At 43.8% G+C, this 27,697-nt stretch overlaps 1 protein-coding gene across 1 annotated transcript in view; it reads left to right on the top strand.

The window, feature by feature from the left end:
- JPH1 (junctophilin 1) overlaps positions 1-27,697 on the top strand; it is a 183,765-nt gene that overhangs the window by 31,756 nt on the left and 124,312 nt on the right. The window lies entirely within an intron of this gene.

Raw genomic sequence — 27,697 nt, 5'->3', positions numbered from 1 at the left:
ACCACTGTATTAAACGTAAATATATTTCTAAAGGAGCTAATGGTATGAAATTCTCACCAGATGTTGGGAATAAAACATCCAATCCACACCTGCAAGAAATCCATAAATTAAGTTACGTAATAATTAGAGTTGAGCAAATTTGTTCAGGCTCCCTCTTATTTAGCAAGCTGTAGCGCTTACCGAATAGGCTGCAGAGGGAAGGCGGCTTCCTGGATCGCGCCGGCAGGTCGGCACCGCAGCTGCATGTGTGGAGGCAGTGTCGCAGCACATGCATGGAGAGTCTGTGGGGCTCTCCATGCAATCGTCCATATAAATAGCACAGGGTACATAGTAAACACCGTGTTTGATTTTAAAAAAAAAGCATTAAAGCCTTCCCATGTGTCGTAGTGATGTCAGTGTGAATAAGTGCAGAGCAGGATCGGGACCCGAATGTGGACACTCAGCAAATGGCTATATAAACATAATGTCCAGTGTACCGGAAGGGAGCACGTACCGGAAGGGAGCACGTACCGGAAGGGAGCGCGTACCCTTACCTGCACTGAATACAGAAAGCTGAAACTAAACCGAAAAAAAGTAAACTTTAGTACAAATTGGTATGGATGCAAAATAGGAGCATCGTCATATTAGCCATTAAACAGGATCCATGATCATTTCATGTCTGTCTTGAATTTTGTCTGTTTAATGGCCAGTGTGACCGTGCTTCTATTTTGCATGCGTACCAACTTATACTCCAGTTCATTTTTTTTTTCGGTTCATTTTTAATACTGTTTTCTGCGTCCCTAGACCCCATTGCTCAAACCATGTGCCAGAGTGCAGCCTACACGTGAGAAGCATATGGAGCCACAAACTTGTGTGAGCCTGTGCGCCTTTCTGCGCATGTTTTGGGCATAAGCTTGTGCCACATGGCGGGTGTCACCGATCTATAGTATGTGAGTACTACAACATATCAAAAACGAGTTACCGTAAGTTTAGTTCCAGTTTAATAACTTGCTATAGACTAAAGTAACATCCGACATCAACTATTTCACATAAAAGAAAGAAACTGAGCAAAAAACTGCTGCAACGTTCCCGGAGGGTGCAGCATAATGCCCAATACACCACAGCCCGTAAAATGGAGAAAGAGACTTGCTGACGGGGGCGACTCTTTAGTGAATGGCTCCTGAGCCCCCGGGAGACACAGCAGTATTGTACATGTCTATATGCCCGCTGTTCATCAAGAACGTGGAGCTGCTCTAAAAATAGGATGGTTTCCATTACTGCATTTAGGTTGTGAAGTTATCAGAGCCACTGACAGAAGTGAGGAGGGACCACCCCGGTCACATCACCCAAAGCCGCGTTGTATTGTTTGTGCCTCACTGTACTCCTATTTCAGGATTATCTTGTCCTTGTTTTATAACATTGCAGAAGAGAAGCTGCAGGCATTAGCACATCAGTTTATTGGCAGCCGACGGGATAAATGACCCCCGAATTGACCTGGACGATCCATGGCCTCTAATGAGAAGTCAATCAGTCTGCTTGTGTCAGCAGGATCCAGTCATGCCGGTATCGGAGATAAACGATGCGAGCGCTCCTTAGTCCTCGTGTTCTGTACAGTGCTGCTGCAGACACTCCTCCGAGATCCCCGCTACGTCCCCGGAGACCAGACACCCGTGCCCTCTGACTCTCACATACAATTTGGAGGAGGCAGGAGCATTAATTGTAGCTTTTCTGATGTTTTGCTTTCTAGTATATTTACAGGTTCCAATATAAAAGCAATGATAAAACTACTTAACAATCTTCAGCATCACATAAGAGTACGAATATCTCTGTACATGAGAGAGTACGCTGCGCTGCTCAGTCAGCGAAGATAAAGCCTGGCCAGCCTTATTCACACATGTGATGTGACCCAGAGGACAGTTGAGGCCTCCATAGCACTGCGGATTACCATCGTACAGACCCATATAAGGGCCGGCCGTCACAGCCTGCCACAAATTCTGGAATGTTTCTCCCCGCTGCCATGGTGATCATATAGGGAATGTCCCGTACAGGGTCCTCATAGTCGTACCGCTTCAATGGGGTAAAACTGCTATTGTAGCTGTGATTCAGGTTAGTCATACATACAGCTGCAAAGGGTTAATAGTTTACCCTTACACCTTTAATTCATTTGATGAGCTCATAAATGTACAAATGCCGTCCGAGATACGCTCTGATGTGTATGCATATATTATAGTATTCGACACACTGACAATTTTGCACGTTTTCCCACCTACAAAGAATGGAGAGGTCTGTAGTTTTTATCGTAGGTACACTTCAACTGTGAGAGACAGAATCTTAAAAAAAAAAAAAATCACATTGAATGATATTTCATGCAATAAAATGCAATTTAATTATTTAAAAAAGTTTTTGGTCACCTACCAACCAGCAAGAATTCTGGCCCTCACAGAACTGTAAGTTTTTCTTTAAGAAGCCTCCTACTTGCACCCGTTTGACCTCGTTACCTGTATAAAATGCATCTGTCCACACACACAGTCACACTCCATCCTCTCCACCATGGCCAATACCAAAGAGCTAAGGAGGCCAGGGACAAAATTGTAGACCTGCACAAGGCTGGGATGGTCTCCAGGACAGTAGGCAAGCAGCTTGATGGGAAGGCAACAACTGTTGGCACAATTATTAGAAATTGGAAGAAACGCAAGATGACTCTCAATCTTCCTCGGTCTGGGGCTCCATGCAAGATCTCACCTCGTGGGGTAAGAATGATTCTGAGAAAGGTCAGGAATCAGCCCAGAACTCCACGGGAGGACCTGGTCAATGACCTGAAGAGAGCTGGGACCACAGTCTCAAACATTACCATTAGTAACATACTACACCGTCATGGATTCCAATCCTTATAAAATCAGCATTGTGTCAAATACTTATTTTCCCCACTCTATATTGTGTGTGTGAGTATGTATGCATGTATGTATACACATTGTGTGCATGTGTGTGTGTTTATATATTACATATTAATCATGGCCAAAAGTCTTGGCACCCTTTAAATTGTTGTAGAAAATGAAGTGATTCTCCCAGGAAAAAAAGGCAAATTTGACATAATTTCATGCAAACCCCCAAAATAGTGCGGACAAAATTGTTGGCACCCTGAACTTAATATGTACAGGTGCTTCTCACAAAATTAGAATATCATCAAAAAGTGAATTTATTCCAGTTCTTCAATCCAAAAAGTGAAACTCATATATTATATAGAACCATTACAAACAGTGATCTATTTCAAGTGTTTGTTTTTTTCTGTTATTGTTGATGATTATGGATTACAGCAAATGAAAACCCATTCCATTTTTGGTTAACAGCAGAAAGATGTGCTTCATCAAAAGCTCCATCTTGGTCTCAACTGTCCACACGACTCTTTCCTAGAAGGATTTTGGCTTACTGAAGTACATTTTGGCAAACTGCAGTCTGTCTTTATGTTGCTGTGATAGCAGTGGGGTCCTCCTGGGTCTACTGCCATAGCGTTTCATTTCATTCAAATGTTCATTTGGACACTGATGCACCCTGAACCTGCATCATTTTCTGGGAGAAATACTTCATTTTCTGGAACAATTTCAAGGGCGCTAACACTTTTGGCCATGACTGTATTAGGCTGTGCAGCCTGGAGAGGCAGTGCATTGTATTGCAGATAAATCTTTCTGTGACTATTACCCACTCGCAGAATGGGTGCTGAATGTTAGATTGTTGGGCTTCCCAATGGCCCAGTTGTATGGAGCCGTAGCACACGTAGTAGACCCCCACTCCATACAAAAAGTCCCAGTCGCTGCATGCTAGTTAGGAGGAACACTGGTCCCACTCACTAGTGAGCGTGGGGGCTTCAGTACTTTCTCCGTGCTTGATGAATAATTGTAATTCTTTTTGTGTAGAAGTAAAAGTGGTAAAGTGGCCATAAATGTTAGCTGCCAATCAAACGCTTGTTCTGCCAAAATCTATCTCCTCCAACACCCCCACACATGATACTTGTGAGCAGTCATTTTCAGAAGGAAAAGCAGAGTAATCCGTAGCTTGAAAGCAGCAGCTTATCTCTCCGAAAACAAAAGTATCAGGCCTCTTCCAATCCAACTGCTGATCCCTTTGTCCTCTAACATCTGCCATTGGGAAGAATCTGAAGGACCCCATACCTTAACTGGTTGTCCTGTCCTCCTGAAATGGCCAACTCGATGCCCTAAGAACTGTAAATCCAGCAAAGTTCGTGCTTACCCCCATCTAATATCATTACAATGTAGAAATGTCCAAATCTTTGAAAGTGCCACATGTGCAAATGGAAAAATGCTTTCCTTGTGCAGCAGTGTAATTGCCTATTGACTGAGCGATGACTGGTGGGAAGGAGTCAGAATAATGCATAGTTTACCTATTTTCTGGAAATATTGATGTAATCTGGAGGTAAATAAATGACCGATGGCTTTCAGGCTGTATTTTAGGCTGTGCTCACACTTGCTTTTTGGTTGACTTATGGGGTCTTCCATGTTTCACTGTAGTGATGACTAGTAAAATACTGGGAACCTAATAAAATATAGAGGTATGAACGTGTCCGGAGCCTGTATGCGGATTCTCCGGTCAGATCGTTAGTTTTCTTTTATTGGTAACTGACAGTATATTGTAATCTTTAGGAGCCAGTCATTAATAGAAATTAGCAAGTAGTAATGAATGAATGTGCTCGGATAACGTGTTATTGGAGTATCTTGGGGGAGCTTGGATAATTTGCTCGAGTCGCTGTGACTTCATGTAAAGACTGCTATATAAAATGTTGTAGAGCATTTCCCCATTATTTGTCCGTCTATCCATCCATCCGTCTGTCCTTTATCACGTTTCCCTTTACTGCTCGCTGTAGCCCTTGATACATGAACACTTCGCGCATCTCCATGGATAAAGCCTTCAGTGACGTATTGTGACTGTTAGATCAGTGACTAATTGTAAAAAATGCTTGAAATGATGCAGTTGTTCCCTTGTGCCGGGATTATGGCCGCTCGCTTCCCATTCTGGCAGGAGATGCTTATGAGCCGGTATTGTGGAGCAGTTGGCTCGGATCATTTCGGGTGAGGATTGCAGCGTCCTCTTAGATTAGATCGTGCGTGACAACAAATATTACAGTGCGGATTTTTATCAGAAGATGGTTATCTCTGTCTGGGGGCATAATGCCTGCTTTTGTTTTTTTGTTTTGTTTTCATTCTAGGATAATGTACATTTTGGGTTCAGGCACCAGATGTCATTTTAATGATGTGAAACATGGAAAGACAATAAAACACTGAAATCACCAAAGATGTGTAGCATCGTACATTAGCACTGTCACAAAACCTTCTTGCCTATCAGAGTGCGGTCAGTTTTTAATACTAAGTGCCACGTATTACATCACATTCCCCTTGGTGCTTCTCTCTAGGGTAACATGCTGCCACATATCGCCCATTCACCTCCAGGTCATGGTTCAGGGACAGGGTCACTGTGACAGTAGATGTCGTATTGGAAGAATTAATGCAAGAAATACTGCAATCTGTGGCTCGACTATTAGCAAAGTATGTGACTTATAGACAGTTTTATGGGGGTGGCAAAATGTGCAATTGACCACAGCCCCTCTTTACTAAGAGACCCTGAAACTTATGCGAGTTATTTAGGGGAGTATGAATTATATTGATAGCTCCTAGGTGAGGTGGATCCTTTAAGGCTTAGGTCCGGGTGGGAATACAGACCCTGGGCATTGACGCAGGAAACCACTCAGGCAATGAGGATTTGGCACACAAAGGAATCTCAGGAGCAGCAGGACCAATGAAGTGGAATCCTGGGGGAATGAAATGCAAATATAAAAAGCACAGATGGTGGCGAACACCAAATATAGGACTAGAGTGTCCCAAAGACACAGGTGTGTCTAAGTGTGCCTTATCTAGGTGTAAGGAGAGGTCACTGATCCACTCCTGGCAACGTGCAAAACCCGACGTGGAGCACAGCAGAGGGCAGCGGACTCAGGGAAGGAAACAGAGCCAGGATATCCAGGACAGGTGTGTAACATGAATGTTACTTGAGCCCTGATGGCATCATGTGGGCTTTATTAGGCTGTATATAAGGGTGGGCTTCTTTGCATGTTGTTCAGGTCCCTGGTCTCTAAAAAACATACTTTGTCATGGCATCGCGATGAGTGGCCCATTTTTGCCTTAGTTACCACTGTCAGAATTGCCCAGCAATTGGCAAGCTAGGAGAAAAAAAGTGTTTGTGCTTTACATCCCAGTCCTCACGTTACTTTATCCCAGAATCGGAGATGTGGTTACAGAGTACCTGACTCCACAGATGTGATGTCTTCACGTAGAGACTTAGGGCCCCTTCACACTGGTCGATTCTGCTACGATTACGACGCATTTGCGTCATATTCGACATCGCAGTACGAGCTCGTAGCCAGCGGTCACACTCTACGATGTTAACGCTTTTTCTGACGTAGTTGCGATGTGAACGTCACGCGTCGCAATCGTACGCTACCCTTCACACCGCCATAGTCCTACGACTCCGAGCGTGACGTATTACCAGCATGGGCGTGCTAAAACGTCACGCCCAATCAGGAGACAGGTATGCGGAAGCCCAACCCACGTAGTCGCATTACGAGCTCGTATGACCGCCGTCACATACTACGATTTCGACCGCCACAGCGAGACATTTACGACGAAAGAAAGTTCTGCTCTTTCTTTCACATCGTACGATGCTGGGCTGCGTCGCAGATCGTAACGCCATGTCACACTTTGCAACCTCGGAACGAGGACGGATAAACGTCACAAATCGAACGCTCGTTCAGACTTTGATTGCACAGTGTGAAGGGGCCCTTAGTCATGATGTGGAGCCAGGTTTGGAAGATTGCTGCCCATGTATGCCTACCTGGATAAAGTGGCTGACTGTGTTGGTGTGCATAGTGAAGCACTGGCCCTAGTTTCACATTATAAATGACTGAAGACGAGGCTTGTGCGTCCGCTAGACGGTTGTTTCCTAAGATCGGCAGCTGACGGCCCACCTCCTGGAGCCCATGCACCATATGTGGTGATACAGCTGTGTGTACAGCTCCCGGTCACGCTGGCTCTAACAGCTCTGAGTACAAGTAATTGACAATGGAGCAGACGACTAAATAAACCACATTGATTTTTACCGTAGCTTTACACAGGCTCGTTTGTTCTGTGCACACCGATCGGGAAATGTTTATTTTCTTCACTTCACTGAGTAGATCGATTTTGCTCCTTTATCTTGAGCAGTTTGAAGCTTTATTGCAGATCCATTATTTTTGTTTTCCTAGAATACCGTATTTACCCCACCGGGTGCAGAATAATTTATTACATAAATGTGCTGTAAATTAGCAAATAAAAACAGCAAAAAGAAACAATCATCACTTATACAAGGATAAAATACAGTCTAATAATCAGATTAGCTGAAATGACAAATAGAAAAGGTGTCATTGGATATGATAGATTGGATGGACTGATTGGTCCTAGTCTCCATGGGCGTATGGATGCCCATAGTTTGGGCCCTGTGCCCGGGCTACTACCTCCATAAGCCATGGTGGAAAGCGCAATGGATGGAGCAGTACTCTCTCGTGCAAACTTGGTGGAAGCAATTCATGCCAAAGTAAAGGTACCTTCACACTGAACAACTTTCCAACGAGAACGACAACGATCCGTGACGTTGCAGCGTCCTGGATAGCGATATCGTTGTGTTTGACACGCAGCAGCGATCTGGATCCCGCTGTGATATCGCTGGTCGGAGCTAGAAGTCCAGCACCTTATTTCGTCGTTAGGTCGGCGTGTATCGTCGTGTTTGACAGCAAAAGCAACGATGCCAGCAATGTTTTACAATGGTAACCAGGGTAAATATCGGGTTACTAAGCGCAGGGCCGAGCTTAGTAACCCGATATTTACCCTGGTTACCATTGTAAAAGTAAAAAAAAAACACTACATACTCACCTTCTGATGTCTGTCACGTCCCCCGGCGTCCGCGCTGCTGCTCAGAGCTTCCTGCACTGAATGTGTCAGTGCCGGCCGTAAAGCCGAGCACAGCGGTGACATCACCGCTGTGCTCTGCCGGCCCTGACACATTCAGTGCAGGAAGCTCTGAGCAGCAGCGCGGACGCCGGGGGACGTGACAGACATCGGAAGGTGAGTATGTAGTGTTTTTTTTTTTTTTTACTTTTACAATGGTAACCAGGGTAAATATCGGGTTGCTAAGCGCGGCACTGCACTTAGTAACTCGATGTTTACCCTGGTTACCCGGGTGCTGCAGGGGGACTTCGGCATAGTTGAAGACAGTTTCAACGATGCCGAAGTCGTTCCCCTGATCGTTGGTCGCTGGAGAGCGGTCTGTGTGACAGCTCCCCAGCGACCTAAACAGCGACGCTGCAGCGATCGGCTCGTTGTCTATATCGCTGCAGCGTCGCTGAGTGTGACGGTACCTTAAGTTCTACTAGCTCCATCAGTAAGTGCCGGAGTCATTTACAGTACGTAAAACACAGGGCTAAAACGTGTTGAGAGAATGCTCTAACCCACCATATTTTTCTGACCCTTTGCTGGTTACTGTAAAAGTATATTTTCAGTTTCATTGCTTGCAAAATATGCAAGTCCTTCATAGGTTGATGTAACATCTGCACTGTGTGCTCCGGCTGACAAGATTCCACCCCTTTACAGCACAGACTGCAGCTGCATCCCCCTCCTTCCAGCCTCCTATTTAATGGTCTATAGAACATGTATACATATGACAACAACGCTGTGTGCATGGACATTTTTCACCTTTACAGGAGTCGTCTTCAGAGAATCTGCCATATGCCGATTTTCAAGAAACTGCAAGTTTCCATAACATGAGGTTCATGTTAAAGAACTGTAGGCCGCACACTTGAAAGGATTACTCCCTCCTTGAAGGACACACGCAGCTTCTCTGATAGCGCCGCTCGATGGGGTGCCCGATCTCAACATAGATACAGGGCCTGTTATGCTGTGGATATTACATGAACATGAAAGATAGGAATGGCCATTAAACTTGTCCACCTGATGCCTATGTAATGCATTACAGTTTGTGCTTGGAGCAGGTCTGACTATCCTCCCTGAAGACATTCATTACACTGCACAATTATTAGGCAAATGAGTATTTGTGAGATTTTCCAACTCCAAACTTTATAATCTCAGATGCTTATGGGATGAAGCACATCAGGCGATGTGTATTTGTGTAATGAAGGAGGGTACGGCCTAAGAATACAACACCCTTTATCAAGGTGCGCAGAATTATTAGGTAGCTTGTTTCCTCAGAGAAAATGGGTCAAAAAGAGATTTAACTGACTCTGAAAAGTCAAAAATTAAGTCTTACTGTAGAATGTGATCACAGAACCATCAAAAGTTTTGTTGCAAATAGAGTTGCAAAAAACGCGTTGAGAGAAAAAAAGACTCATAATCACTGACAAACATTTGATAAGAATCAAATGCAAAGCGACCAAGAAGCCATTATCCTTCAGTGCTGTCATATTCCAGAACTGCAACCTCCCTGGAGAGGCCAGAAGTACAATGTGTTCAGTGCTAAGAGACATGGCCGAGGTAAGGAAGGCAGAGACCTGACCGCCACTGAACCAGACGCAGAAGGTGAAACCCTATTGAGAACTTGTGGGCTCCTAAACAGGAGATATATGGTGAAGGAAACCAGTCTCCTCCCTGAACAGTGTCTGGAAGGCTGTGGTCGGTTCTTCCCAGAAAGTTCAAAGTAAATAGATGAAAGTGGTTCTCCAAAGAATTAGATAAAGTCCCTGATATATTTCACATTGCAGTCGGTCCTAATCACGTGTCCGTACGGGCTGCAAACTGAAGACCTACAGCTCCTGAGACTTGGGTTTCAAGTGACTAGCGCTGTATCAGTCATCTCCCATTGGAGGCCTGGAACACAGCTGTGCTATGGTGCGAAATATGTTTCAACCCATTTTGTGCTCAGTGAAGAGATCACCAGCTTCATCTCCTCTACCTCTGTCAATCTTGGAGCTACAGATGCTTCTCACAAAATTAGAATATCATTAAAATGTGAATTTATTTCAGTTCTTCAATATAAAAAGTAAAACTCATATATAGAGTCATTACAAACAGAGTGATGTATTTCAAGTGTTTATTTCTGTTAATGTTGATGATTATGGCTTACAAATAAACATTGAGGAGGATGAAGCTGAAGATAACAACCTTTGTGCTCTATCTTCACATATAGCAGCTGTGTCTCCGGACACCAACTGAAGTATGTGATACAGCTCGTCAGATGAGACACAGATCTTTGTAGCTTTGTGTCTTCAGTCTACAGCGCACACAAACAGGTGACAGGCAGCAGTTTGTATTATATTGGGGATGCCATTTTATCTCATTCTCTGAGAACCCCTTTAAGGGACTGAGGGAATTCTCATGATTGTTATAGAAAAGAAGGGTGACTATATTGGTCACTGATATTTCTTTTGGCAGAGTTTGATCCGAGAGTACACTGATGAGCAAAAGGGTAACAATATTTTGAACTTTTGACTTTCGGGCCCTATATCTCACCTCCACTACTGCTTCCAATTTTAGCCTGCCATCATTTTATAGACAATCATCTTGGCTATCTCATACTTATATTTGACTTGCAACTATTTAGCATATGATTAGTTATGCAGATTCTTGTCATGTCACTGCATTGTTACTGTTTTGCTTCTGGTGGTGCAAAAATCTTTTCCTTCCTATGCTACAAATTACTACCGTTTCTCACCTTCCCTAATAGCTCAGTGTGTTATTAGGTTGATTCAAGTGAAAGATCACCGGTTTGAATCGAGTAGGAGCCATGAAGAAGAATTCCCAAGAACAGAGAAACTGCATCATCCAGCTCATCGATGGCTGTCTCTTGGCCAAGAAAATTGACAAACTGCATTATGTGAGTGCCAATACAGTTGGAAGAATACAAAATGAAGTCCGTCCGTCCATTCAAAAGCCAAGAGGTGGACGTCCTAGCAAAATATGAGTCAGCAAGTCGGCTCATCATAAGGTCTGTCAGTTCTGGTGCGACATACATGGCACTGGATACGGCTCGTATGCTTCATAACAGTGAGATCATGCATCCATGCAAGCACCGTGCGACACACATTACACAAGTATGGAATAGTGGCCCGAAAAAAGGTGAAGAAGCCTCATCTTCAATATTGTTATAAGAAGCATCGCTCTAGTTTGCAACAGTACAAAAAGTTGACAGTAGATTGGAAACGGGTGATTTGGGGCAATGGTGAAAGTCAATAGACTAGGCTCTGATGGGTGCAAATGGCTCTGGAAGAAACAAGGGAAAGGGGGTTAGCGGATCAAGAAAATTAAGGAACTGTCAAGTTCACTGGCGTAAGCCTGATGATATGGGGTTGTTTCACAGCCAATGGTGTTGAATACTTGACCAGGATCAATGGTGGTCTCAATGCTGAGCTATGTGTGAGTATCCTACAATACGAGTTACTTCATACACTCTAGTACTATGGGTATGCAAGTCAAATTTATGTATGAGATAGCCAACATGATTGTCTATAAAATGATGGTAGTCTCATGTTAGAAGCAGTAGTGGATGGTGAGATATGGAGCCTGAAAGTCGAAATTTCAAAACATTGTTACCCTTTTGCTTGTGGTGTATTTGTATAATCAGTCCCAATTATCTGGCATGAGAGAATCTACGGCCGTGTGCATCCCTCCTCCCTCCCGGCCTAAGAAATAGATTGAACATCAGACTAATTGTTCAATAATCAAATTAATCGTCAAAAATACAAGTTGCCTAATAATTGTGCACAGAATGTATTGGAACCACTGGAGTACGTGAGCCTGGCAATAGGCATGAGCTGATTCCTGTTCCCTGTGCGAAGTGATAGGAATTCTCCTCTTCCTCTTACTCATTTCGTACTTAATACTACCTACATGCTTGCATAACAAATAGAAATTTAAAGGTCACACATGACTAAGAATATATTCCCTGTACAATATTGTAAAGATTATTCCAGGTGATTGAGCGATGATATTTAGGTGCTGGTAACACACACTGACTGTACCTTCTAAAATCTTTTTTTTTTATTCTTTGAATAATAGCCATGTGCATTGGAAGAAAACTTTTTTCTTTTTATAGGTATTCTGTCATTTTATTTCTGTTCAAATGATCCTTAAAGCAATAGAGAGATCTACTATAGATTGCTAGAGGCTACCTCCTATGCTCCTGAAAGGTGGTCTGCGCTGCGCTTCACTATGAAAATCAGGAATGCAGACCTCTACTCTACAAGACTAAAACTAAGAAAGGGAGAAAAGCGTAGTAGGGTCTTATCCGGATAAAATAATTAAAGGTTAAATGCTAGCCTGATAATGTTGTATTCACACAACATTTAAATGAGCGTGTAATCCCAGCTGCATCAGGGCAAAAGACCAAGTAGCAATATGTGGAAAATTCTGCGCTGATGGTAATAGATCCAGGTCCATACTAGGAGAATGTATTTTCTTTATTTTGTCTTCGCATTTCAAAGTACCTATGTCATATGTTTTTTTTGTCCTGAGCAAGAAGCATGGTACTTTGAAACGTGTAGACAAAATAAAAAAAATACATCTTATCCTAGTGTGGCCACTTATACAATAGAAAAAAGAAAAGCACTCACCGATCTGAAAAGTCCTTAGCTTTATTGAGTCTTCATTAAAAAGAGTCCATGGCCGGGAGAGTGAGGAAAGGAGTTAGTGAAAGCAGGTCAGAACGACGGCCGTTTTGCGTTATGCGGTGGACCCGTAGAAGCGCTGGCATAGCGCGAAACGGCCGTCGTTCTGACCTGCTCGCACTAACTCCTTTCCTCACTCTCCCGGCCATGGACTCTTTTTAATGAAGACTCAGTAAAGCTAAGGATTTTTCAGATCGGTGAGTGCTTTTCTTTTTTCTATTGTACAAGTGGACGGATTTGTTTTTTCTGGATATAGCACTTGAGATCTTGGAACATAGCGTCCTATCATACCGGCTTTGAAGCCGTACCTGTGGTTATCAGTGGTCTGCAGCTTCATGTTGGCAGTGGTGCTGCCCCCCTGTCTTTCTTTTTTGTTGTTTATCCTAGTGTGGACCTGGATCTATTACCATCTACCACCAGCGCAGAATTTTCCACCTTTTTCTTTCCACATGTTGCTACTTGGCAAGAGTGACATTTTGGCATTTTCTGCATGACTTAGTGCTGTACTTCTTTCCGACAGACTATATCCCCATTCCAAGTGTACCCTGCCCACCACCATGTATGAAACGTTGTTGGTGTTAAAATTATAAATTGTCTCCAGATTAAAAAACACAAATTAGATGCATTGACAAAGAACATCTGGTTAGAATTAATTTTAGGCCCAGTTCATATTTGTGCTATTAACATGCACATTTTGGGATTGGTGACTGGCACAACTGAACCACTGCTGGAGGCCATACACACTAGAGATTTGGCAGCACAACCCACTGATTTCATCAGGTCCGGTCTACTGTATATTGTGTATGGAGGTGTCCTGAATCTTCCCAAAAGGCAAACGTCAGGAGAAAAGTTGGACACGTTGGGTTACAACATGCGCAGACCTTGCTTTTACGTTAGATAATCCGCCACCAGAGATGTCTGTCAGTGACGACCCCTCTCCTAAACTACATCTGAGCTTACACGTAGTATTAGGCTAATAGCATACTACCTGTAAGCTCAGATATATTTGACGACGTTTTCCCCAATATGATCCATGAAGACAAGTCATTCCCATTTACAGTGACTAACATGACTTATTTTTCTCCAATATAACAGGAGTAACACATCCAATACTATACACATTAGGGGTAATGTCTCACTATGACCCAGCCGAGCGGATATGTTTTTGAAGTAACACATATAGATTGAATCAATGCTCATTTTACGCCCATTGAAAAATCGTCTTTAGAGAAGAGACCTTCAAGCGTCTCCTTGCCCACAAATGAATTCATTGCGGAAACCAGGAGTTGACCATGATGAGAACCCATGAGTTCATAGATGAATGCTAGTAGCTGACAACTACTATGAGTATGAACACAATCTTATACATGTATACTGAACATGGCGGCTCGTGGGAAATGGGAGGTGAAAAGTGGAAACTTCACCTGAGTATATTAGTAATGGTTAGTATTGAATCACAGAAAAATGGTTTTACAAGTAGTGGAGATTTTATACTATGGAAAAGGTTGTTGTTTTTTTTTCCGGTTAAATGTAAATTTCACAATAGTGTTTGGAATTTCATATTTTTAAAACAAAACCTTTCAAAAAGCTATAATATAGTAATACCTTCTGTTCTGCTGCTTCTATTCCGATGCCTCCCTGGTTCCCTGTCTGTCTCTGTCTGGATACATGTGACTTCTGCAGCCAGTCCATGCAGTTAAAGTGGTTAAAAACTGCATTAACATAATATATACGGTACTTAGCTCCTGGACCGATTCCACTCCGGGCCCTGTGTCCCTGAATTGAAGTCCATGAGATTATTTGTCACGAGGCCAGTGGGAGATACAAGGCTTAGAGTAGAGGAGCTGTGCGTCACTTTGGGGACATTCATAAGGGATTGTCAAATAGTGGACAACCCCTTTAACATTGAACATTTATGATCATTGTGCACTGATTGGCTGCAGCAGTGAGAAGTCTATCCCCAGTCTAAAGGTACCTTCACACTAAGCGACGCTGCAGCGATACAGACAACGATGCCGATCGCTGCAGCGTCGCTGTTTAGTCGTTGTGTGGTCGCTGGAGAGCTGTCACACAGACCGCTCTCCAGCGACCAACGATGCCGAAGTCCCCTGGCAACCAGGGTAAACATCGGGTTACTAAGTAACCCGATGTTTACCCTGGTTACCAGCGTAAATGTAAAAAAAAACCCCACATACTCACATTCCGGTGCCCGGCGTCCGCTTCCCTGCACTCCTCCTGCATCCTGTGTCAGCGCCGAACATCTCCGGCATCTCCCACAGAGCAGAGCGGTGACGTCACCGCTCTGCTTTACAGCCGGCACTTACACAGGATGCAGGAGGAGTGCAGGGAAGCGGACGCCGGGCACCGGAATGTGAGTGTTTTTTTTACATTTACGCTGGTAACCAGGGTAAACATCGAGTTACTAAGCGCGGCCCTGCACTTAGTAACCCGATGTTTACCCTGGTTACCAGTGAAGACATCGCTGGATCGGTGACACACACACCGATCCAGCAATGTCAGCGGGAGATCCAGCGACGAAATAAAGTTCTGGACTTTCTTCTCCAACCAACGATGGCACAGCGGGATCCAGATCGCTGCTGCCTGTCAAACACAACGATATCGCTATCCAGGACGCTGCAACGTCACGGATCGCTAGCAATATCGTTTAGTGTGAAGGTACCTTAAGCAGAAAGTGAGAACCTGGGAAGCATCAAAATGGTGGCAGCGCAGGATCATAGGGTGAGTATAATCCCTCTTATTAATTTACAGCATTCTGGGAGGTTCATTTTTAATAATTTAAATGACCGGACAACCTTTGTTTGTATCTGTCGCCCATAGACACCACTGGTGCTGATGGGTCCTGTTATGTGGCATGTCTGAGGCCGGGGTCACACTTGGCGTAAGACAATACGCCATGTATTATACGTCCGTACTACGGCCGTAATACGCAGAAATGTTCCCAAAATATTGATCCGTAGTCAGGGTGTGTCAGCGTATTTTGCGCATGGCATCCTCCGTATGTAATCCGTATGGCATCCGTACTGCGAGATTTTCGCGCAGGCTTGCAAAACCGACATCTAATGGATTTATGTGCTCAAATGTTCGGGAAAACATATATTCAGTATATATATATATATATATATATATATATATATATATATATATATATGTCATTGAGACACATATATATATATTCTGTATTTAGATTTCATTCAGCGCGATATCTGTGAACAGCCGGTAATTCAATTGCCGGCTTTTAATTTCTCCTGCACAAACCCGACATGATATGAGACATGGATTACATACAGTAAACCATCTCATATCCCCTTTTTTTTGCATATTCCACACTACTAATGTTAGTAGTGTGTATGTGCAAAATTTCAGCGCTGTAGCTGCTAAAATAAAGGGTTAAATGGCGGAAAAAATTGGCGTGGGCTCCCGCGCAATTTTCTCCGCCAGAGTAGTAAAGCCAGTGACTGAGGGCAGATATTAATAGCCAGGAGAGGGTCCATGGTTATTGGCCCCCCCGTGGCTAAAAACATCTGCCCCCAGCCACCCCAGAAAAGGCACTGTTGTGGATTCTGTTTGCGGGCTCCCTCTGGTGGTTACTGCTGGTACTGGGTGACTTTGGTGGGTTGCGGCCTTTGGTTTCCATCTGTCCATCAGAGGCTGGGTGTTTCCTATTTTACCTGGCCTCTCTGTCATTTCCCTTGCCGGCTATCAATGTGTTCAGATGTGCTCTGTTTGGTTCCTGCCTACCTGCTCCCAGATCTTTCAGGATAAGCTAAGTGCTGATTTTCAGTTGTTTGGTTTTTTGTCCAGCTTGCTTAGAATGTCTCTTGTTAGCTGGTTGCTCTAGTGGACTGAGGTTCTCCCCATGTGCCATGAGTTGGCACATGGGTTCTTGTAATCTCAGGATGGTTTTTTTGATTAGGGTTTTTTGCTGACCGCTCAGTACCCTTTTGTGTCATTCTGCTTTCTAGTTTTCAGCGGGCCTCTATTTGCTAAAGCTATATACATCATCTCTATGTATGTGCCTTCCTCTCATTTCACCGTCAATACATGTGGGGGGCAACTATATCTTTGGGGTTAATTCCTCTGGAGGCAAGTGAGGTCTTTGTTTTCTCTGCAGTACTAGTTAGCTCTTAGGCTGGTGCGTGGCGTCTAGAACCAACGTAGGCACGCTCCCTGGCTATCTCTAGTTGCGTTTGTCAGGCGTAGGGCAGCGGTCAGCCCAGGTTCCATCACCCTAGAGCTCGTCCGATATTTATTATACTTTGCTTATCCTGTGCTATCCCTAGCCATTGGGGATTCATGACAAGGCACATCTGGAAGATGCGCCTATTCTGGCACTTGGCCACTCTCTTCCCACTCCCTGTAGCGGTGGGATATGGGGTAATGAAGGGTTAATGCCACCTTGCTATTGTAAGGTGACATTAAGCCAGATTAATAATGGAGAGGCGTCAATTATGACACCTATCCATTATTAATCCAATTGTAGGAAAGGGTTAAAAAACACACACACATGATTTAAAAGTATTTTAATGCAATAAACACAGCGGTTGTTTTAATAATTTATTGCTCTCTCAATCCATTTGCAGGCCCTCGCTTGGCAAAATAATAAACGCACAAGATACATACCTTCTGATGTCCGATCACGTCCCACGAGGTAATCCATCTGAAGGGGTTAACTAATATTACAGGCACGAGCTGCGATAAACCACTCGCTCGTGCCTGTAATCCCCGGGTGCTGAAAGGAAAGCAGAGTGATCTATACTTACATTCAGTCGCGGTGATGCGCCCCTGCTGGATGTTCTCATGAACTGCAGCCTGGGAACTTTTTCCCACGCTCCAGGTCATATGAGGACATCCACCAGGGGGCGCATCACGGCGACTGAAGGAAATGTAGGTCAATGACCTACATTTCATTCATTCGCCGGGGATTATAGGCACGGAGCACAGCTGCATTAGCAGGGCTCCTGCTTGTAAATTATTTTAACCCCTTCAGATGGATTACATCGTGGGACGTGACGGTTCAGCTGAGGGTATGTATCTTGTGCGTTTATTATTTTGCCAAGCGAGGGCCTGCAAATGGATTGAGAGAGCAATAAAATATTAAAACAACCGCTGTTTATTTCATTAAAATACTTTTAAATCGTGTGTGTGTGTTTTTTAACCCTTTCAAACAATTGGATTAATAATGGATAGGTGTCATAATTGACGCCTCTCCATTATTAATCTGGCTTAATGTCACCTTACAATAGCAAGGTGGCATTAACCCTTCATTACCCCATATCCCACCGCTACACGGGAGTGGGAAGAGAGTGGCCAAGTGCCAGAATAGGCGCATCTTCCAGATGTGCCTTTTCTGGGGTGGCTGGGGGCAGATGTTTTTAGCCACGGGGGGGCCAATAACCATGGACCCTCTCCTGGCTATTAATATCTGCCCTCAGTCACTGGCTTTACCATTCTGGTGGAGAAAATTGCGCGGGAGCCCACGCCAATTTTTTCCGCCATTTAACCCTTTATTTTAGCAGCTACAGCGCTGACATTTTGCACATACACACTACTAACATTAGTAGTGTGGAATATGCAAAAAAAAGGGGATATGAGATGGTTTACTGTATGTAAACCATGTCTCATATCCTGTTGGGTTTGTGCAGGAGAATTGAAAAGCCGGCAATTGAATTACCGACTTTTCACTAACACAGCTGCGTATTTCTCGCAAGTCACACTGCTGGTCCGTGTGGAATCCGTATTTTTCTCGCCCCCATAGACTTTCATTGGCGATTTTTTTTGCGCAATGCGCTGACAAACGCAGCATGCTGCGATTTTGTACGGCCTAGAAAGCCGTATAATACTGAACCGTAATATACGGCTGATAGGAGCAGCCCCATTGAGAATAATTGTGCCGTTTATTTTGCGAGTTTTACGGACGTAATTTCTGCGCTCTTACGTCTGTAAAACTCGCCAGTGTGACGCCGGCCTGACACTGCTGCCGTTTCCATTTGTAATGGAGTCAGACTTCCGAGGTGTACAAAGCCTAAAAGAGACATATTGGCCTCAGCCCGTACGCACTACACTCCTGACTTGGCTTTCATAGTGGAGAGCGGCTGGTCGCCCAGGGCCTTCCGATATTCAACAGCCTCGAAATCTTCATAGTCAGGGCATGTCCCGTGTTTTTTTTTTTAAATTTTTATTTAGGTTTGTCATCTAGAGAATTGCTTTAAAATTATTTCTACTAAAGTGTTAGAAATAAAAGACACAGCATTAAAACTGGTGTTAATAAGGGCGGCAAAAGAGGGCTGGAATATGGGTAAACAAAACGCCCCTACATATGGCACACGGCGGGCACTGTGCTGGTCGGCACCCACAGGGAACAAACCTCTCCCTACAACCTTGTACATATTTACAGGGGATGTCCACTTGAAATTATTTTTGTTTAGATGAGAATCTTACTAAAGTTCCAACGCAGGGAGCTCACTCATGTCGAGCACAAGCCGGTAGTGGAGCTGCTGGGACCAACACTAACCAGGACATGGGTGAGGCTTTGGTGATACAGGAATGTTAGGCCACGTTCACACGTTCAGTATTTGGTCAGTTTTTTACATCAGCATTTGTAAGCCAAAATCAGGAATGGGACAATCAGAGGAAAAGTATAATAGAAAGACGTCACCACTTCTTTATTTCTCACCCACTCCTGGTTTTTGTAAATCACTGTATTGGCGTTTTTTGCTGATGGATTGCCATTATACTGAGCAGCGTCCGTTCCCTGTTGCTGACTACCGTCTTCAGTGCTGGAGCAAGTGTCCTAGGATTTTACAGTGCTTGCCCCGGCACTAAGGACGGCTATGGCAACAGGCAAGACGCTGCATAGTTTAGTTCAACCGCAGCACACAGACTTCAACATTTTCGTACTGCGCGTTATCTACAAAAACCGTCAATGGAGGGGTTTAGAAAGACAATTATATAGCACTATAAGTGGAGAAACACTATCACACAAGTTTAGAGATATTTGACAGCGGAAGCGGACAACCCCATTAATGTTCACTTTCCTGCTAATAGAAGCATATTGATTTCTGCTTTGCTCCTTTCTAATGAGACTATAAAAACCGATGTCTTGGAGCAGAATGGCTGCCTGATGGTTTGTATCATCAGCAGCAAGGTCTGCAGGAATAAGGCCCCATGGGAGCCGAGCGTCTCCACACCTGACGGCAGCATACACCAGAACAGATGATGCAAGCCTGGACTGTGGCCCTCATCGGCTGGGCGTAGCGCACACAGACTGCACACGCAGGAGACCTAGAGAGTCGTCTTCCACTTCATCCATCTAAAAACAAATCCTGCAATCCAAAGTAGTTGTATCCTCATTTCTCTTATATGAATTTAACTACCTATTGTAGTATGTTTCTTACATGCAAGTAATTACCTATAAAAGGGGCTGCTCCCTACTGCAAAGTTAGATTAATGGACCCAGGATAAGGTAAAAACCAAAATTATACTCGCCTCTTGGACCGCAGATGCTTCCCCATACTCTCTGCTGTGCCACTCCAACACATCTCTTTCCCTCTCAACCCCGCTTGTCTCTTGGCATCCCGGCAGGGATCACATGTGACCGCTGCAGCCAATCAACTGACGCTGATTCGCTGCAGCAGTCACATGACCCCCCCACCCTGCTGGATGTTGATGTCAAAAGACCTCTGGGCGGCACCAAATGCAGAAGAGTGATGCCAGTTGCTTGGTGAGCATAATATTTTATATATAACCTAATGGTATAAACCTTTTATAGACCCTGTGCAGTATTTCACAACCAATGAATGGGGATTTATGTGAGAAAACTAAAATAGGGCCCCTTCCGAATACGGATTCAGGGATTTTTCTGCACCTGAAAATCCATTACTGAATAGAGTTTTGTACATTGTGGGTTTTTATGAACTGCATTCAAATGATTACGACCATTAAAGAAAATTGTACATCCATTGTGTGTGAAGAAAGTCTAAAGTCGGCCATGTACAGCTCTGCAAAAAATAAGAGACCAGCACATCAAAACCCTGTCATGGGCAGCCCAATCACCAGACCTGAACCCCATTGAAAACCTCTGGAATGTAATCAGGAGGATGATGGATAGTCACAAGCCATCAAACAAAGAAGAACTGCTTACATTTTTGGCCCAGGAGCAGTGTGAAAGACTGGAGGAAAGCATGCCAAGACACATGAAAGCTGTGATTAAAAATCATGGTTATTCCACAAAATATTGATTTCTGAACTCTTCCTGAGATAAAACATTAGTATTGTTGTTTCTATATGATTATGAACTTGTTTTCTTTGCGTTGTTTGAGGTCTGAAAGCACAGATTTTTTTTATTTTTACCATTTTTCTTGGTCAGAAAAAAATACAAAATTTATTGCTTGGAAATTCGGAGACATGTTGTCAGAAGTTTATAGAATAAAAGAACAATTTACATTTTACTCAAAAATATACTTATAAAGAGAAAAATCAGACAATCTGAACATTTTGCAGTGGTCTCTTAATTTTTGCCAGAGCTGTATGTTAGATGGCTGTGGGACGAAGGATGGTTTGGGCGATCGTTCAGCCATCTCGGCCGTCTCTCCCATACACCGGAGCGGTTATTCGGCCAAGTGCTCTTGTTTTCTCTTTAAGAAAGCCACAGACAGACATCTTTGTCGGTGCTTGACTCCAGGAGAACAAAGGGAATGGCAGTCCTAACTTAGACATGCCCGATCTCCTCTGAAGGTCGGCTTCCCCATACACATGGAGGATCCACCAAACCTATTGATATTGGCGGGTTCAGCTGACGTTAGTCTGTGAATGGGGGCCTTTCGGGTACATTGATTTGACTTTCCACTGGACGTCATTAAGCTTAACGATTTATATCTGTGGGGAGGGGTTGTTGCCGATTTTGATGCATAAATTGGTGCAGATTTTTTACCCAGCATAGGCTACGTTCACATTTGCGTTGTGCGCCGCAGCGTCGGCGACGCAACGTACAACGCAAACAAAAACGCAACAAAACGCACGCTAAAACGCTGCGTTTTGCGACGCATGCGTCCTTTTTTGCCGAAAGTTGGACGCAAAAAAAATGCAACTTGCTGCGTTTTCTGCGCCCAACGCTTGCGGCCAAAAAAACGCATGCGTCGCAAAACGCAGCACAACGCATGTCCATGCGCCCCCATGTTAAATATAGGGGCGCATGACGCATGCGGCGGCGCCCGACGCTGCGGCGCCGAACGCTAATGTGAACGTAGACATACAGTTAGGTCCATATATATTTGGACAGAGACAACATTTTTCTAATTTTGGTTATAGACATTACCACAATGAATTCTAAACAAAACAATTTAGATGCAGTTGAAGTTCAGACTTTCAGCTTTCATTTGAGGGTATCCACATTAAAATTGGATGAAGGGTTTAGGAGTTTCAGCTCCTTAACATGTGCCACCCTGTTTTTAAAGGGACCAAAAGTAATTGGACAATTGACTCCAAGGCTATTTCATGGACAGGTGTGGGCAATCCCTTCGTTATGTCATTCTCAATTAAGCAGATAAAAGGCCTGGAGGTGATTTGAGGTGTGGTGCTTGCATTTGGAAGGTTTTGCTGTGAAGTAAACATGCGGTCAAAAGTGCTCTCCATGCAGGTGAAACAAGCCATCCTTAAGCTGTGAAAACAGAAAAAACCCATCCGAGGAATTGCTACAATATTAGGAGTGGCAAAATCTACAGTTTGGTACATCCTGAGAAAGAAAGAAAGCACTGGTGAACTCATCAATGCAAAAGACAACAGTAGTGGATGATCGCAGAATAATCTCCATGGTGAAGAGAAACCCCTTCACAACAGCCAACCAAGTGACCAACACTCTCCAGGAGGTCGGCGTATCAATATCCAAATCTACCATAAAGAGAAGACTGCATGAAAGTAAATACAGAGGGTTCACTGCACGGTGCAAGCCACTCATAAGCATCAAGAATAAAAAGGCTAGACTGGACTTTGCTAAAAAACGTCTAAAAAAGCCAGCACAGTTCTGGAAGAACATTCTTTGGACAGATGAAACCAAGATCAACCTCTACCAGAATGATGGAAAGAGAAAAGTATGGTGAAGGCGTGGTACAGCTCATGATCCAAAGCATACCACATCATCTGTAAAACACGGCGGAGGCAGTGTGATGGCTTGCGCATGCATGGCTGCCAGTGGCACTGGGTCACTAGTGTTTATTGATGATGTGACACAGGACAGAAGCAGCCGAATGAATCCTGAGGTATTCAGAGCCACACTGTGTGCTCAGATCCAGCCAAATGCAGCAAAACTGATTGGTCGTCGTTTCATACTACAGATGGACAATGACCCAAAACATAAAGCCAAAGCAACCCAGGAGTTTATTAAAGCAAAGAAGTGGAATATTCTTGAATGGCCAAGTCAGTCACCTGATCTCAGCCCAATTGAGCATGCATTTCACTTGTTAAAGACTAAACGTCAGACAGAAAGGCCCACAAACAAACAGCAACTGAAATCCACCGCAGTGAAGGCCTGGCAGAGCATCAAAAAGGGGGAAACACAGCGTCTGGTGATGTCCATGAGTTCAAAACTTCAGGCAGTCATTGCCAACAAAGGGTTTTCAACCAAGTACTAGAAATGAACATTTTATTTAAAATTATTGAATCTGTCCAATTACTTTTGGTCCCTTTAAAAACAGGGTGGCACCTGTTAAGGAGTTGAAACTCCTAAACCCTTCATCCAATTTTAATGTGGATACCCCCAAATGAAAGCTGAAAGTCTGAACTTCAACTGCATCTGAATTGTTTTGTTTAAAATTCATTGCGGTAATGTCTATAACCAAAATTAGAAAAATGTTGTCTCTGTCCAAATATATATGGACCTAACTGTAGTTGGGTTTTTGTAGATATAATTTGCCACTTGTGAACTTATTGTATCATAAGTGTCAGTTCACACAAGCTGCATTCAGACAGGTGAACTGTTCAGTTACGTTACTGTGTCAGATACATAGATGACGAGCTTTTACAAATCTGGCCCCCATCACAGCTGTATGATTGGCCACGATGGCCGAGATGCCCATTTTCTGCCTGGCACATGAGGTGTTTGTACAGAGCCCAGAATATATGATTCACAGTGTAGATTACAGGTCGGCCACATTGGGTGGTACGTTAGTATGTTGCATATACTAGCAGCTCCTATAAAAGACGTCTATTACTGGATGATTTATTTTTCTATCTGAAATCCTTGAGAGCTACATTCGCACTTTTGCACTCTTGAGGAAATAGCATGCAGCACAATTGAAGGGAACCTGTTAGGATGATTTACCTACTGAAACTATTGGTATGGGCGTAAAGGTTGTAGTTGAAGAATAACAATGGTGGCTGTTTTATTGTAATCTGATGTGCCAGCCCTGAGAAGTCAAGATCTGAAACCAAATACAAACTATCACAGGAGTGCATTGGGAGCATGCTGATGCACTGACCAGGGCCGGACTGGGACAATAAAGCAACCCTGCCACACTCCCCACCAGCCCACAACTCAATCATGCCCCACAACACTCCTAAAGGAGTTATTCAAAGATCCTCATGTGAATGGAGCAGCCGTGTGCATGATCGACTACAGCTCCATTTACATGGTGCTCTTCAGAGCTCCGCGTCTCGGGATCCTGGAGGTTCCAGCAGGTGGATGCTCAGCGATTAGAAAGTTTTCCCCTATAGAGAGGAGAGAGGATTACATGGGATAATCTATAAATATACAGAATAAAACAGAGAATTACATCCAGTTTATTCTATTATACTTTTCCTCTGATTGTTCCTCACCTGGTTTTGGCTTACAAAACTAATGGAAAATACTGGCCAAATATAGATAGTGTGACCAAAGCCTTACACCCAGTATACAGGACAGAAGAAGTGGTACTGTGCAGGGTATATACAGTTGTGCTCCAAAGTTTACATACCCCATCAGAATTATTGCATTATTGGCCTTTTTTTTCAGAGAATATGAATAACACCAAAAAATTTTCTCCACTCGTGATTAGTGGTTGGGTGCTTTCTCTTTTAAAATCATAATGAAAACCCAAAACATTCAAATGACACTGATCAAAAGTTCACACACCTCATTTCTTAATACCGTGTATTGCCCCCTCTGACATCAATGACAGCTTGAAGTCTTTTGTGTTGGTTGTGGATGAGGTTCTTTATTTTCTCAGATGGTAAAGCTGCCCACTCTTCTTGGCAAAAAGCCTCCAGTTCCTGTAAATTCCTGGACTGTCTAGCATGAACTGCGAGCTTGAGATCTCCCCAGAGTGGCTCAATGATATTGAGGTCAGGAGACTAAGATGGCCACTCCAGAACCTTCACTTTGTTCTGCTGTAACCAATGACAGGTCAACTTGGCCTTGTGTGTTGGATCGTTGTCATGTTGGAATGTCCATGTATGTCCCATGCGCAGCTTCCAGGCTGATGAGTTCAAATTTGCCTCCAGTATTTGCTGATAGTGTGCTGCATTCATCTTTCCTTCAAACCAAGTTTCCTGTGCCTTTGTAGCCCACACATCCCAAATCATCAGTAATCCACCTCTGTGCTTTACAGTAGGAATGGTGTTAATTTCATCATTGGCCTTGTTGACCTCTCTCCAAATGTACCGTTTATGGTTGTGGCCAAAAAGTAAAATTTTGGTCTCATCACTCCAAATTACCTTGTCCCAGAAGTTTTGAGGCTTGTCTCTGTGCTGTTTTGCATATTGTAGGCGAGATATTTTGTGGCATTTGCTCAGTAATGGCTTTCTTCTGGCGACTCAACCATGCAGCCCATTTTTCTTCAAGTGCCTCCTTATTGTGCATCTTGAAACAGCCACACCGCTAATTTTCAGAGAGTCCTCTATTTCAGCTGTTGTTATTTGTGGGCTTTTCTTTGCATCCTGAACAATTTTCTTGGCAGTTGTGGACGACATTTTTGTTGGTCTACCTGACCGTGATTTTGTTTTAACCGATCACAATTTTCCATTTGTTAATCACAGTTTGAACTCTGCTGACTGGCATTATCAATTCCTTGGATATCTTTTTGTATCCCTTTCCTGTTTTATACAGTTCAACTAACTTTGCCCGTAGATCCATTGACAATTCTTTTGCTTTCCTCATGACTCACAATCCAGAAACGTCAGTGGCGGGATGAAAGATGCAAGAATCTTTCTGGATCCCAGAAACTCACTCCGCTTTTACGCACACACACTGATTACAAGCAAACAGGTCACAGGTGAGGATGTTACCTTTAGTAGCCATTCAAACTCATTTGTGTCAACATCTGTGTGCCATTCTAACCCATTTGTGTCAACTTCTTTGCATGTTATCAGGCCAAAATCACCAGGGTATGTGAACTTTTGATCAGGGTCGTTTGGATTTTTAGGTTGTCATTGTGATTTAAAAAGAGAAAACACAGTAGTTTGACTATAAATAGCTTCACTCAACCACCAAATATGAGTGGAGAAAAAGTTTTGGTGTTATCATTCACATTCTCTGAAAAAAGGTCAAGAAAGCAAAAATTATGCCAGGGTATGTAAACTTTTGAGCATAACTGTATATAGAATAATACAGATACTGAGAATTACACCCATTATACAGGTGAGGAGAATAATAATAATCTTTATTTACATAGCGCCAACATATTCCGCAGCGCTTTACAGTTTAACAGCTTCAAATACAACAGTCATGGGTACTAATGTTAACAATAGAGTAATAAAGCAAAATAAGACGAAATAAGACGACCCTGCTCGTGAGAGCTTACAATCTACAATGAGGTGGGGAGATACAAAGTACAGGTGTGTATTTACAATGATGTATTTACAATGATGGTCCAGCCATCTTCAGGGGCTGGGGGATAGATGGAGATAGTGAATGGGCTACACACACACACAAACATAAAATGAGTTTGATTAGGGAACGTGATAGGCCGCTCTGAACAAATGAGTTTTGAGCGAGCACCTAAAACTATGCAAGTTGTGGATGGTCCTAATATCTTGGGGTAGAGCATTCCAGAGGATTGGCGCAGCACGGGAGAAGTCTTGAAGTCGGGAGTGGGAGGTACGGATTAGTGCAGAGGTTAGTCGAAAGTCGTTTGCAGAGCGCAGCGGTCGGCTAGGCCGATAGACAGAAATGAGGGAGGAGATGTAAGGGGGTGCCGCACTGTGGAGAGCTTTGTGGGTGAGAACAAGTACTTTGAATTGTATCCTGTAATGAATGGGCAGCCAGTGTAACGACTGGCGAAGAACGGACACGTCCGAGTAACGATTAGCCAGATGGACAACCCTGGCTGCCGCATTAAGGATAGACTGGAGAGGGGAAAGTCGCGTGAGGGGGAGGCCAATTAATAGAGCGTTACAGTAGTCCAGACGGGAGTGGATTAGGGCGACAGTGAGAGTTTTTGTTGTCTCCATGGTGAGAAAAGGGCGGATTCTAGAGATGTTGTTTAGGTGTAAGCGGCACGAGTGGGCAAGAGATTGTATGTGGGAGGTGAAGGAGAAATCGGAGTCAAACATAACACCCAGACAGCGCGCCTGCTGCCGGGGTGTTATTATGGTGCCACCCACGGAGAGGGAAATGTCAGATTTAGGGAGGTTAGTAGAAGGCGGGAGCAGAAGTTCAGTTTTGGAGAGATGGAGTTTCAGGTAGAGAGCGGACATGATGTTGGAGACTGCAGACAGACAGTCAGTGATGTTCTGTAGTACAGCGGGGGTAAGGTAAGGGGCTGACGTGTATAGTTGTGTGTCATCAGCATAAAGATGGTACTGAAAGCCAAATCTGCTGATGGTCTGTCCAATTGGGGCCGTGTAGAGGGAGAAGAGAAGGGGGCCAAGGACTGAGCCCTGAGGTACCCCGACAGTGAGAGGAAGAGGAGAGGAAGTGGAGCCAGAGAACAGAACACTGAAGGAGCGGTCAGAAACATAGGAAGAGAACCAGGAGAGAGCAGTGTCCTTAATGCCTAGTGACTGGAGCCTAGAGAG

Source organism: Ranitomeya variabilis, chromosome 6 (genome assembly GCF_051348905.1).
Source record: "Ranitomeya variabilis isolate aRanVar5 chromosome 6, aRanVar5.hap1, whole genome shotgun sequence".
NCBI lineage: Eukaryota > Metazoa > Chordata > Amphibia > Anura > Dendrobatidae > Ranitomeya > Ranitomeya variabilis.
Note: the sequence above shows the minus strand (reverse complement) of the source record. Positions and strands in the feature narration are given on the sequence as shown.